The sequence below is a fragment of the Octodon degus genome, unplaced genomic scaffold (genome assembly GCF_000260255.1).
Source record: "Octodon degus isolate 3935 unplaced genomic scaffold, OctDeg1.0 scaffold00098, whole genome shotgun sequence".
NCBI classification, from domain to species: Eukaryota; Metazoa; Chordata; class Mammalia; order Rodentia; family Octodontidae; genus Octodon; species Octodon degus.
In genome coordinates, this window is record NW_004524674.1 from 8,269,031 (window position 1) to 8,282,057 (window position 13,027).

Consider the following 13,027-nt stretch of genomic DNA (forward strand, 5'->3'; position numbering starts at 1 on the left):
GCATCTCTGCCTTGAGTACTCTGGTTTCTCGCCACCCGTGTGTTTGCCTTGCCTCCGTACCTCTGCCCAGGCTGATAACTGGAGCTCTCTTATTTTAAATCTGATCTCTGAGACACTTTGCTGAACTCAGTGTTGAATCTGTAAGTGCATAAACTCTGACAAAAGGATGTTCTTTTCTCCACAGTCACAGAATGTACATAGCCTTGGAGAACCACAAGGTTGTTCAGTGGATTTTTTGTTTCGTCACATTAATTTCCTATGGGTTGATAATGGGCTGAAACCTAAAAAAAAAAACTCTCTTCCCCATTGTCCTCTTTAATTTTCAAGATCACCTTTGAAACAGAAAAGGCAAATACTACATCTCAGGACAATTCTGATTGCACGGTAGTACAGTCTCCCCCAGTGCTGCATCGTAGGTATAAACTAATTAGGTTCTTCAGGGACAAATAAATTAATTCACTGTAAGGACAGTGAAGATAAAACATGCAGATAATGGAAATATGATGACTCTTCAGTGCTATAAATTTCCTCAGGTTGAAGTATACACGCTTGGCATTGGATTTATTACAAAAGCACTTATTGATCACATTGTAGCCCAAGAAGCATGTTAGCCATCAAGAACACAAAATCGAGTAAGGCACAACATCTGTTCCATAACATAACATAGGCTAGATGTTCTCAAATCTGGCTGACTGTAAGTATTGACTAAATTGTTTTGAATTATGATTTCATTTGCCCTCTTCAGGCATACTGAACAATCGTAAGACTAGAACCCAGGAGTCTTTGTGATTTTAAATTCTTCAGATATGCATAAAGTTGAAGACACTGCCAATTTTAGTAAAACAATAAACTTCTGGCACATTAACAATTCTTAACATATTTTTGTATATATAATCTTACTTAAGCTTTAAGCAATAAAGTGAGACAAGACTGGATTGTATTCACTTTCTAAATGTGAAAGTTAAGAAGCAAAGTGGTTTCCCAGCCTGGAACTACAGTTCATCTTTCTCGGCCCTGTATTTGTTATTCTCCACCAACACTTTATAAAAAACAAAGAAATGAAAGACAGTGCATAATAAAACAAAGTGCACAAGAAAAAAAGATGAGACTACTACTCCATCATTACAGAGTGGTCCTTTTTAAGCCATTCAGCGTCTTTGCCTTGAGTTTCATTTTTGCCTACCAGTACTCTGGTTTCTCGCCACCCGTCTGTTAACTTTGCCTCCGTACCTTCATGAGAGTTTACTGAAGATCCTAGCATGGTATCTGCCTGCGAGTAGGAGTTTGATAAATGTTTTTCAATTGAATGGAGTGGAGAGAACAGAAGAGGAGAGGAGAGGAGAGGAGAGGAGAGGAGAGGGATAGGATGGGAGGGGATGGGATGGGATGGACTGAATTGAACTGAACTGAATCTCCTGTGCCTAGTATCAATGGAAAAGAGTGAAGGCAGATGGATGATGCAACCTCCCACCCAATCCCTGGCTGATGTAATCACCAGTGAGTTAGTGCATGCTCACCAGGCACTGGCATCACTAACACTTTACATCACACGTACACACGCATGTATATTACTTCCCACATTTTATGAGGTAGAAACCATTATCAACCCAACTTTCTAGGTGAGGAAAGTGAACTTAGCTTACCGGAAGCACAAAACCATCAAGTGTTGGAGACAGGATTGTCTTTTTTTAGAATCCATAGTCTTAAGATTTCTTTAAATTTTTATTTTTTTTTTCATACATGTTAGCAATACTTAATAATTCCATTCATCATGGGGCTTTGGTACACATAGTAGGTAACACATCTTGATTCTTTTTACTTCCCTTTTCCCTTTCCTCTCTCTCCTTTCTCTCTTGCTCTAGGAGGCAGGATTTGATCTTGGCCTAGAGCTCATGTTTTTAACCATTTTACCTTATACCTTTTCTGCACCACACTGGATTTGTAGCCTTTAATCATAAACGGCTCCAAAGGAAAGAAGAACTGGAATGAAGAAAGTAGAAAAGAGGGAATATACATGCACACATATACAAGATATCTAAGATAATTGTACCACTAATTTCTACTAGTTCATTGAAAGGAACAGTTAGGTTTTTATATTATCTGGTCACTATCACATGCCTATATTTGGGAATCTGAGCAACTACTTTGAAGATGACAATATGCAATCTATGAACCATTATTAATTTCCTATCATCTTGTTTTGAAATTCTGTATCATATTTATTGGTTTTTATTATCTTTAAAATAAAAATCATATATATGCTAGCATTACATTATGATCATTTCCATTTCATAATTTTTTTCAATTGCACCATGTGTTCCACAGACCCAGAATCATTTATTACTCATTTTGGAAAATCATATCTTGCCACATCCCCTTGACAAGCTAAACTGTTTCACAGACTTGGCCAGTGTCCCACCTATGCTGTCATGTGCCTTTGCTTTCCTGCCTCGAGTCCTTCTCCCAAACCATAGACACCTGCTCATCTCTAAGTCAAGCACACCCGAAGGCATTTGTGTTCCCAGAGACAATCCCTAGTCAGAAGTGGACAAGAATTGATGAATAGATGCTCCAAGCTCCTGGTTCTGTGCAAGGGTGATCCTAAGGCATGAGCTCTAGATTTTTCAATCTCAGCACCAGCAATATTTGGGGAAAGATGCTTTTTGTTGATGGAAGAGGCTGCCCTGTACATCATAAGATGTGGATCAACATCCCTGGATGCTGTTAGAACCCCTGAGTTCTGATAACAAATATGGCTCCATCAGCTGCCATGTTCCATCTGCAAGAAGAGTAAATTCTGGTTGAGAACAAGTATAATGAATTGACAGAGGGTCCCCAGAGGGATAAATCTCTAGTTTCCCCCAGCAGTGACCAATTCAACAGCAAATGCTTTACTTTTCTTCCTTATTAATACTCCCTGAAGTTGACTACTGAATAAATTACTCATTTAAGTCTTTGCCCTAGGCTTTGCTTGCAAGGAACCCAGACTGAGAGAGCAAAGATTAGCACATATTCCTTACTACCACTGAGACTGATAGACCTACGTATTGCATGACAACCCCGTGGGAGAGGAAACTTGTCTAAGTCCTCTCACATTCTCAGAGGTGCATGAGTTGCACCAGTGAGCTGAATCAAATGGAAGATATCTACAAGAGTAGTGAATCACCATTTTGGGGGATTTGTCCACCCCAGAACCTCAAGAGTGAAGTCTGGACTGGTGGATCCTTAACACAGCTCTCTTGGGTATCTCTACCATGTGGAACTCTATATCTATCCCAACCTACTCATTCACAGGTGCAAGGCTGATAGGACAAGGGCCCATCCAAGGACCTAGAGTAAAGAACCTGAAGAGGGGCTGGGGATATAGCTCAGCAGTCTAAGCACCTATCTGGAAAGTGCAAGGACCTGGGTTTGATCCCCAGTATCACATGCTGTGCTGGCCCCTGAACCTGGGCATCCCATACAGGCCACCAAAACCAGGCATGGTAGCACACATCTATAACCCTAGCATTGGGGAGGTTGAGACAGAAGGATCCCCAGGAGTCCAAGCTGCGTCATGAGACCCTGTAACAAATAAAGTACAGAAATAAAATATTCTTTGAATTAAAAATAAAAAAGAATCTGAAGAACCAGGACAAGCATGGGATCCTGATTCCAGGCGTGACACAAGACAGCTGTGGAGCAACAGAGGAGTCCTCACTATCACTGCGCAGTTGCAAGGGACTGGGGCTAGGAAGGTGGAGAAGGAGGTGAGGAACAAACCTCACGGCTCTGACCCTCTCCAGGAAGCTACCTTCAGAGGGAACTCAGCTGTTCTTTGACCTGTGCCAAAGTTTTCACAGAAAGCTCTTGCTCAAGCAGTGTAGAGCACGAAGCATGTCTCTGGGTGATAAGAGTAATAGGGCCTCACCCAGTCACCCAGATGAAGGAAACAGGCCTCAGAGAGTGTCGGGAGGCCAAGCTCACCCAGCCTATCTGAGAGCGAGGAGGCACTTCTGTGCTCACTGTAGCACAATTCATGGGAGCCTAGATAGGGCCACAACCTACGCATTTGTCAGTGACAATCACACACACACACACACACACACACACACACACACACACACACATGTGCATGCACCCATAGTCACACACACGTAAGTATGCTTTACCCTGTTTTTTAAATGTATTTGTTACAGGGTCTTACGCAGCTTGGACTCCTAGTGATCCTCCTGTTTCCAGCCTCCTCAGTGCTGGGATTACAGGTGTATACCACCAAGCCCAGATTCAGAGGCCAGCTCAGAGTGCCTGGAGGCAGGGCTGGTGCAGTATGTGAGACCCAGGATCAAACTCCGGTCCCTACACTTGCCTGAACAGGCCCTTAGACAGCTGAGCTACCTCACTGGCCCTGTTTTACCCTTTTAAAAAACAAGATATATCCATGCTATCACAAAACTTCTTTTGTGATATATCTTGAAGATGTTATGATAGTGAAATAAGCCAGACATCAAGAAACAAAGTCTGCAGGATACCGTGTGTGTGTGTGTGTGTGTGTGTGTGTGTGAAAGATCAATGAAAAAAGTCAAACTCATAGTCAAAGAGTAGACTGGTGGTTACCATAAACTGGGAGATAGACAAAGAGTGGAAATACTGGTCAAAGAGTATAATCCTTTAGTTCCAAGATGAATAAATACAGCACAGCAACAATTAGTACTATATTGAATTTACTAAGAAAGTAGATCTTAAGTGTCATAACCACAAAAAAAAGGTAACTCAGTAAGGTGGCAAATGTGTTAATTGGCTTAATTGTGATTGATCTTATAATACATGCATCTACTAAAAGATCATATATCTTTACATATATGCCATGTTTATTGATCATACCTCAATAAAGCTGGAAAAAAACTTAATTTTAAAAGTAAACACATTTCCAGGCAGGTAACTAAATAAACAAGCAACCTTTCTTTTCTTCAGGGTAACAGACAAGGTTTTCTGAATGTTTAGACTGGTCTCAAAGGCCCTGACCAGATCCTGTGCAATTTGGTCACACAATAAACACATTTTTCTAGCTGCAGTTCAACCTTTCACACTTACACAGGCAACATGGCTTGTCTAAGAGAGTGTTAGAAGATTGTCATAGCAGTCATATTTTTGCAATGTACCACATGAAAGTGTTCAGTAGATTAAAGTATGATATTCATTAAAAATATAGAGAAGGTGAGGCACATTAGAGGGCAAGGAGCCTGCGCAAGGTCAGGCAGCAAGCCTGTGCCAGAGGCAGCCCAGATGTCAGTTTCCTAGCATCCACTCCAGGTTGTGGAGGAAGACTTGAGAAAGAGAAAGAATGGGTGATGAAGCCATTTGGCCTCCCAAATGTCTTCTGGCTCAGTCCCCTTGGAGTCCATGACTTCATAAATGGAAAAACACAAGCTCTTTCCCCGGTCAAACCTGAACTGATTTTCCTGTGAGATCAACATGTACTTCACATTTACTGAGAAAGTTCCCTAGAACCAGGAGCGTTTTGGTGTGATTTTGTTTCTCTGCCGAGTTTCCAGGTAGGCAAGGCCACGAGGACCGCTTTCTGCTTGGCCTCTGCAGGCTGCACTTAACCTTGGCTGTAACTTGGGTGGCCACTGCCAGGACACAGCAGCTACAGCGCTGTCCTCCCGCCCCCACCGCCCACACAAGCTGTCATTTCCCACCTGCATTAACACCTCTAATCATATCCCTAGTTCAGAATGTTCTCACTTCTTAAAACCAGAAAAACAGCAGTGACGAAGCCGGATATTTTTCCCAGCTAAGTAACAATTCTAACACTATGGATAATATGGTGTCCCACAAAACCCCAAAGTCTCAAATACAACATCAATTATTATCAGTTCATCTTCATTAGTATCATACTGCTTTTGTTCAATCAGTCCTTGTGCAGAAAGCCTGAACACTAGAATGTTTACAGTGTGTCCTGGGATGCAGCCCAAGGGATGGTAACAGGTTCCCAAACCTGATTGCAATGAAAAAAGAAAATTACCTGGAATGTTCGATAAGGATAAAGAACTCCAGGCCTCTCCTGAAGTTAATACATCCCAGATGTGGTCCTATAATCCATGTCCTTAACAAGTCTTTCCAGTTAATGCTTTTTATTTGGGAAAGTTTGGGAAACACTAGGTAATAGCATAAGCTTATAAGCACACCCAAGGGAGACATCTGCCTGTCAGCAGCCTCAAAGATGTAAGGGAACTTCCCTTGCAGACTGCAGAGAAGCCGATCTTGGACCAGGAGCTCCCCTCTCCAGGCCCCTGCCCTGTGCAGTGAGCACAGACCTCATGTCTGCAGGCCTCCTCTCTTCTCCCACACCTTCTCGTAGCAGTATGTACCAATCTCCCCCTCCTCTGTCCTCCACAAAGCATCATGCCTGGACGGTATGTATCCTGATTTACTGAAGGATTCTACACAGGTTTCAGGTCTCCCAGGACTGTAAGCTCTTCAGGGGTTGTGCTAAAACTCACAGACCCTGCATCTGGCTACTGAAAAGAACAATGCAGGACCAAATGCCACTGGTAAGGCCCCCAAAGACAGACCATCTTGCACCTCATTTTCTTCCAATACTCAGCCAAGTACCTGACACATGGGAAGCATCCACACATATGCTTGGAGTACATTGTGGAGCAGTTCTAAGCCACATGGGCCAACAAGCTCAAATGCATCTTAGTCTAGAAGCACAGTACTCAGGCACAGATGCAAAACAAATTAAGATTTCAGAAGTTAACTTAAGGGAGGGGTATGGCCCAGTGGTGGAGAATTTGACAAACATTTGCAACGCCCCAGAACCACAAAAAAAGATTTAAAAAAAATGAAAAGATTCTAACCTAGGTACAAGAATTAAATCTGTACTAGTTTCTCCACATCAATAGTTTTTAAACTTCTTGGCCCCTTGACACTTTTTTAAAATATCAAGTAACCTACTATTAGTCCTATTAAGATTACTATTATACTATTGAGGTTTTGCTTACATAGAGTGTGTCTGTGGAAGCTGAATATTAAGCATTTAAAAGGATCATTTAAAATATTTATTCTAAAATAAAGAGAGTAAATCCATTATATGCTAGTAGGTTAACACAAGTAATGTATCTTTATGGAAAAAACAACTACTTTCCCAAAACAATAATAATTTGACAACAGTAGAACACTGTTTCACATTTCTGTAAATCATTCTAATGTTTGGCATAAGGCAATTCATCTGGGTACTCAGGCCTGATCCTGCGTTTACCTGTGGCTCTCTTATATATCATGTAGACACTGGAAAATTCCACTGTATATTCAGGGAAGAATAAGCAAGAACAAGTTAAATAAAATCTTTGTATTACTATGAAAAATAGTGGTCTCGCGGACTCCCTAAAAAGCCACAGAGATCTCCAGGGTTCCCAGCTCATGCTTCAAGAAATATTGTTTTCACATTCCATAATGTTAGTCTAGGCACAGGAGGAAAATTTGATCAAAGAACCACTTTCTTGTTTTTAATAAAGATATACAAGGGTCTAGCTTATTAGGATAAATCTTTCTACGTTAAGATGGCATAGGAGAGAAATGCAAACACAGCTTCTCATTAAATGCCAAAATGAGAGGTGTTAAAATTCAGAAGATTGTCATCTGCCTAAAACAGTATTCACAGTAGAAGCATGAAACCTAAGATCCCATGATATTCTTTCTAAGTTATATCCTGTTACATTCTGAATCACTGACTGAACCTTCCAGATCAGTAGAGATTCTAGTAAGGAGACCAAGAGTAGCAAAGGGCTACTTTTCATATAGGTGAAAATGATAATTGGCCTATCTCCAAGAAGTGTAATGAGGACCAAATAAATTAATCTAGGTGGAGCCCTCAGAACACTGTCGCACACAGCAAAGTATCTATCATTTATCTTTTAAAATTTCTTAAGAGCAATTGGAAAAGTAAATTTCTGTGGTTTATCTTACTCCCCATAAGTTAGCATGACTATAAAGATTTATTTGTTGCAGCAATTTCAAGGCTGAATGCACTTAAAGTAGCCTTCCCATAACGGGATCGATTAATTAAGGTATCATTATAGAGCTCCTTGCTAACAAATCAAAACTAAGCTTTGAAATCCATACTACAAACCAACTGTGAATGGTCTTCTTTTGTGCATCTAGTGGTAATTAGCCTTGCTCTAGAAACGGCTAAATAGCAATTAAATTTAAGTTGACCCCTGGGTTAATTGTACAGTGGGAACCTCGTTTATGTCAAATGTTTGTTGAGCGCTAACAGATTCAGCAAGCACACAGAGGGAATGCTCAGTGCTTGGAAACCCGAGGAGGGAGAAGGAGAAAGCCAAGGCTGAATCAATGTCTGCCCTCCAAGAATGGCAGAGATCTTTGCAAGTATAGCATAGGCCCAGGCAAGATGGCCAAAACACTGAAACACAGAGGGGAAAAGGCTTATTAAAGAGAAAAGAAGAGAGCCGGGGAGATGGCTCAGTGGAATAAGCGCTTCCCTAGTAAGCACAAGGACCTGAGTTCAATCCCTGGTTCCGCAAAAAAAAAAAAAAGAGAGAGAGAAAGAGGTTATTGTGACTGGGGTCATCTGGGAAGGCTTTGCCAACAGGGTAGCTTTTGAGATGGATGGCCATGGGAGGAAGGACCATGGCACTAGTGGGAAGCAGGACTGGGCATGAGAAACTGATGCAGTACGGCACTGGGCAACCACAGAAGAGGCTGGAAAAGAATGCAAGGAGTTAACATGCTAAATTCAGGATTCCCTCCCCAAGCAGAGAGACAGCCCGAGCAGCAACGCTATCAAGTTGTGCTGCTCACAGCTTGGTTTTCTGGTCACATGACTATCAGCTGTTCTATACCAGTAGGCTGAAAAGGAAGGCACTAGAAGTGAGGTCACCCACGAGGAGGCCACATCAAGGACCCAAAGGGAAAAGGAACAGGGATCTGGGATGGGGAGAGGAAAAGAAGATGTATGCTTCTCTTCAAAGAGTACAGAAGATCGGGGGATGACTGGGCGTTGGGCCAGCATCATGTGCGTTATGCAAAAAAGAAGATGCTCAAACTTACCCAAGGAATTGATGGGAAAATGGAAGCTAGAACAAATTTCAGACTTTCCCAGACCAGCTAATAAGTAAATTGCCACCCTCCTGTCCCCCGGGATCTTTGCTACAAAATTCTAGTTTCCATTTGGCACTAGAGGAGCCCTGTGAAGCTGCAGTCAGGATTGTTGCCCATGGAGCTGGAGACTGGTGACTTTCCAGAGAGCTGGAAGACACTAGAGAGGGGATGGATCTCGCCAAAAACAAACCTGATATGCACAGTGGAATTCTTTGCCATTTGCCCCCGGGTATTTCGCCAGAGCAGGGTGGCAAGAATCCAGCTGAGAGTCGGCTGGAAGTGGCCCTGCGGCACTTCCACTACACTGGTTAATTGTTCAAACCCAATCCTTAAAAGTTGTGGATTCCTTTGGCAAAATCATGAGCAGTTTCACTTTCTGCTCCCAGCAGCTGCTCTTCCTTGTGGCATCTTTAGCACTGATATTTTTTTTTCTCTTTTTATTGCTAGGTAATTAATTCTCTCGGATTCTGCAATTGGACATGAAATACATTCTGCTTTCCTTCCCTCCAAATTTAAAATTCAAATGCTGGCTAACTACTCAGAGAAAAACAAAGACACTTACCTCATGCTGCAAGTCCAAATAAATCCAAGTAATTAAACTTTAGAGTAAAAGAAATAACAGCAATAAGAAAAATATAAATGAATATTCATAATACCTTGCAGCGGCAATGAATTTTGTAGATAGCACTAAAAAGAGACACCAACAAGGAAAAGACAAATGATTTAAGCTTAATTTTTTTTTTTAACTTCTGGAGTAGAAAAATAGAGACTAGGGCCAGGAAGGAAGAGGTGACTACTGTGTCATTGTAAGTTTTCCTGTGTTGCTTTTATGTTTGTGGATCACCTTTCCAAGTAATGACATCGCATGTAAAACTCCATTGCCAAAAAAATCCAAAAGATAATAGACTAGAAAAATGTATTTGCAACATCTGCCACAAAGATAGCTTATTGTATTTAACATAGGAGGAACTAATAACTATTGAGAGCCTGTGTGGGATGGATTCTGATCAGACACAGGCTTTGAGTAGACAGAGCTGCCAGCACTCAGGCCCTGCCGTGCCTAACTTCTGTTTCTTCCTCTGCGCCATAAAAATCACACTTTCCAGGAAGACAAATTGGAAAGGACACCATATATTTGTTGTTAAGAAGAAGCAAATAGGGGCTGGGGAGATGGCTCAGTAGAATAAGTGCTTCCCTGGCAAGTGCAAGGGCCTGAGTTCAATCCCCGGTTCCACCAAAAAAAAAAAAAAAAAAATAATAATAATAATAATAATAATAATAATAATAATAATAATAATAATAAAGAAAGAGAAAAAGAAGCAAACACCCTTGTTCTTTACTGAGGTACAACAAAGAGTAAATGAAGAAGCTTACCAAAAAGTGGGCTCCCATCAAGTATTAATATTATAATTATTTCTGGAAAGAAAAGACAAGCCCACCCAAATGAAAAGCTGGCAATAATAATGAATGGTAACTCCCAAAAGAAGAAATGCAACTGATCAATCACAAGGTAAGATGTTTGATCTCATCAATCAGCAAAGAACTGTGTCTTAAAATCGGATTCCAATTTCTATTCATATAATTGCTAAATATTAAAAATACTGGGGCCGGGGAGATAGCTCAGAGGTCTAAGCTTAGGCAAGTGCAATGACCCAGGTTTGATTCCTGGTACCACATGCAATGAAGGCCCCATCCCAGGCCTGCCAAGCCAGCCACCAAAACCTGGCACGGTGGAACATTCCTGTAATGCCAGAGCTGGGGAGGCTGAAACAGGAGGATCACCACAAGTCTGAGCTGCAGCAGCTCAGACTCAAAATTAACTTTGTAACAAACACTAAGTAAAAAAAAAAATAATAATAATAATAATAATAATAATAATAATAGGAATCAGTAAGGAATTCCAGGCATCAGTAAGGGGTCACTTCGATGGGAGTGTAAATAACACGAAGTTCCTCAAGGAGAGCGAGAGAGAAAACCTATATCACAAGTCATAGACATGCTCTGACCACCCTCACCATGGTCGCCAATAAACTATGTCAACTTAACAAGTTGTCAGTTCTTGATGATGCAAAAGGCATGTGCACTCAGTGGAATCAGTGCCAGTAGCCTTCTGCATCCACACAGTCCACGTTGGTGGGTTCCACCAACAATGGACCCAGAAACATGTGCTAACCACATTGTCCACAAAGAACATGAACAGGCATTTTTTTTCTTTTATTTTTCTTGCCATTGTGTCCCAAACCATATGGTATAACAACTGTTTACACTGTCTCAACGGCATAAGTAACATGCTTTCAGTTATTGAGGAGAATGTGCAGAGATTATACACAAATACTATGCCATTTTATGCAAGGGACTTGAATCCACTGAGGTTGGTATCTGAGAGGGGGAATCCCGGGACCAATGTTGCTCAAATACTGGGGACAACTGTGCTGGGAATTTGGCTTTTAATTTTGCCCTGAGGTAGTGAAGGACAGTACGATCCTCTCCCACCATGCTGGGCAGCAGCTTCGAGCCCGTCACTGCCTCCAATCTGTCCTGCAGTCCCAGGGGTGAACGGCCAATTATCAATAGCACACTGAGTTGCTTAACTATGATTTGAGAGGTTAGCCACATCAAGTTCACTTAAACTTAGGTGTTTTCAACTTCTGGAGTAGAAGGATAGGGTTATCATGACGTAACCCTGTCATGAGTTGAGGAACAGACGTAAGTGTGCAAAAATACCTCCAACTATGTTTATTGTGACATGTAAGCATCATAACAAAAAAGAGAAAAAAAATAGAAGCCATCTGAAAGGTCTACATCCAGGGAGATCAGTAAACAAAGACAACCTGGTTATGTTTCATCGTTAGCAAGATATTGTGGATTAAAACAAAAATATTTAAGGGCAGGAAATATTTTCAAGATATAACAGTTAAGGGAAAGTTATAAAATTTTATGTTATTTGAAATTATGTACATAATTATTACTTACTAGATAATTATTACTTACTAGATACATTTATTACTTACTAGATAAAATATAAGCTCATAGCCTATAATTCCAGCACTGAAAAGGCTGAGGCAGGAGGATCACTGGAAGCTCGAGGCTGTTCCGAACTACAAAGTGAGCTCAAGGTCAACCTGAACTCCAGAGAGAGAGAGAGAGAGAGACAGAGAGAGAGAGAGACAGAGAGAGAGAGAGAATATAAATGTATTTATTTTTAAAGGGGCTTATCGCAGTGATATAGCAATATAAGTTATCTCCAAATGGAAAAATTATAGGTGATTGCACTTTGTTCCTTACTTATCTATAAATTTTAATGTATTTATAATAAACTTAATTACTTTTGAGCAATTGCTTAAAAAGTAACATCTTAGTGTAACTTTTATTAACCTATTACTAAGAGTAAAAATCTCAACGGAATACACACTTGCCTGGCAAGCGCAAGGGTCTGAGTTCAATCCCTGGTTCAGCTAAAAAAAAAAAAAAAGAAAAGACAGTAAAAATCTCAAGAAAATTCCCTTTGAGGTATTCTAAGAAAATCATTCCCATAGGTTTTCTTAGCCTGTCAGCGGCAGGTATCTTACTGTTCATTCGTTTAATGCTCGGTCTTTCCCTCAGGTGATTGCTTGGACTGCTGACCCAGGCCTAGAGCAGAGTATGTCCTCACAAGGCCCCTGGCCAGTGCTGTTCTGAGAACTCAAAACAGCAGAGGAGGCAGAATCTGAGGGGTGCCCTGCTAGGGGAGGGGAGACCCTGGAGAGATCACAGACATGCAGAAGGGCCCTGTTCATGCCTAATTGCCAAGTAAGGTTGTAACCCGCGTCCTATGCCAGAGCCCCAGCTCTGGGTGTCAACAAGTCCAGCCCTGCCCCTCACTTAAAAAAAAAAAAAAAAAATTAAACACAAAAGATAATGGTAAGTTTGGAAAGGAATT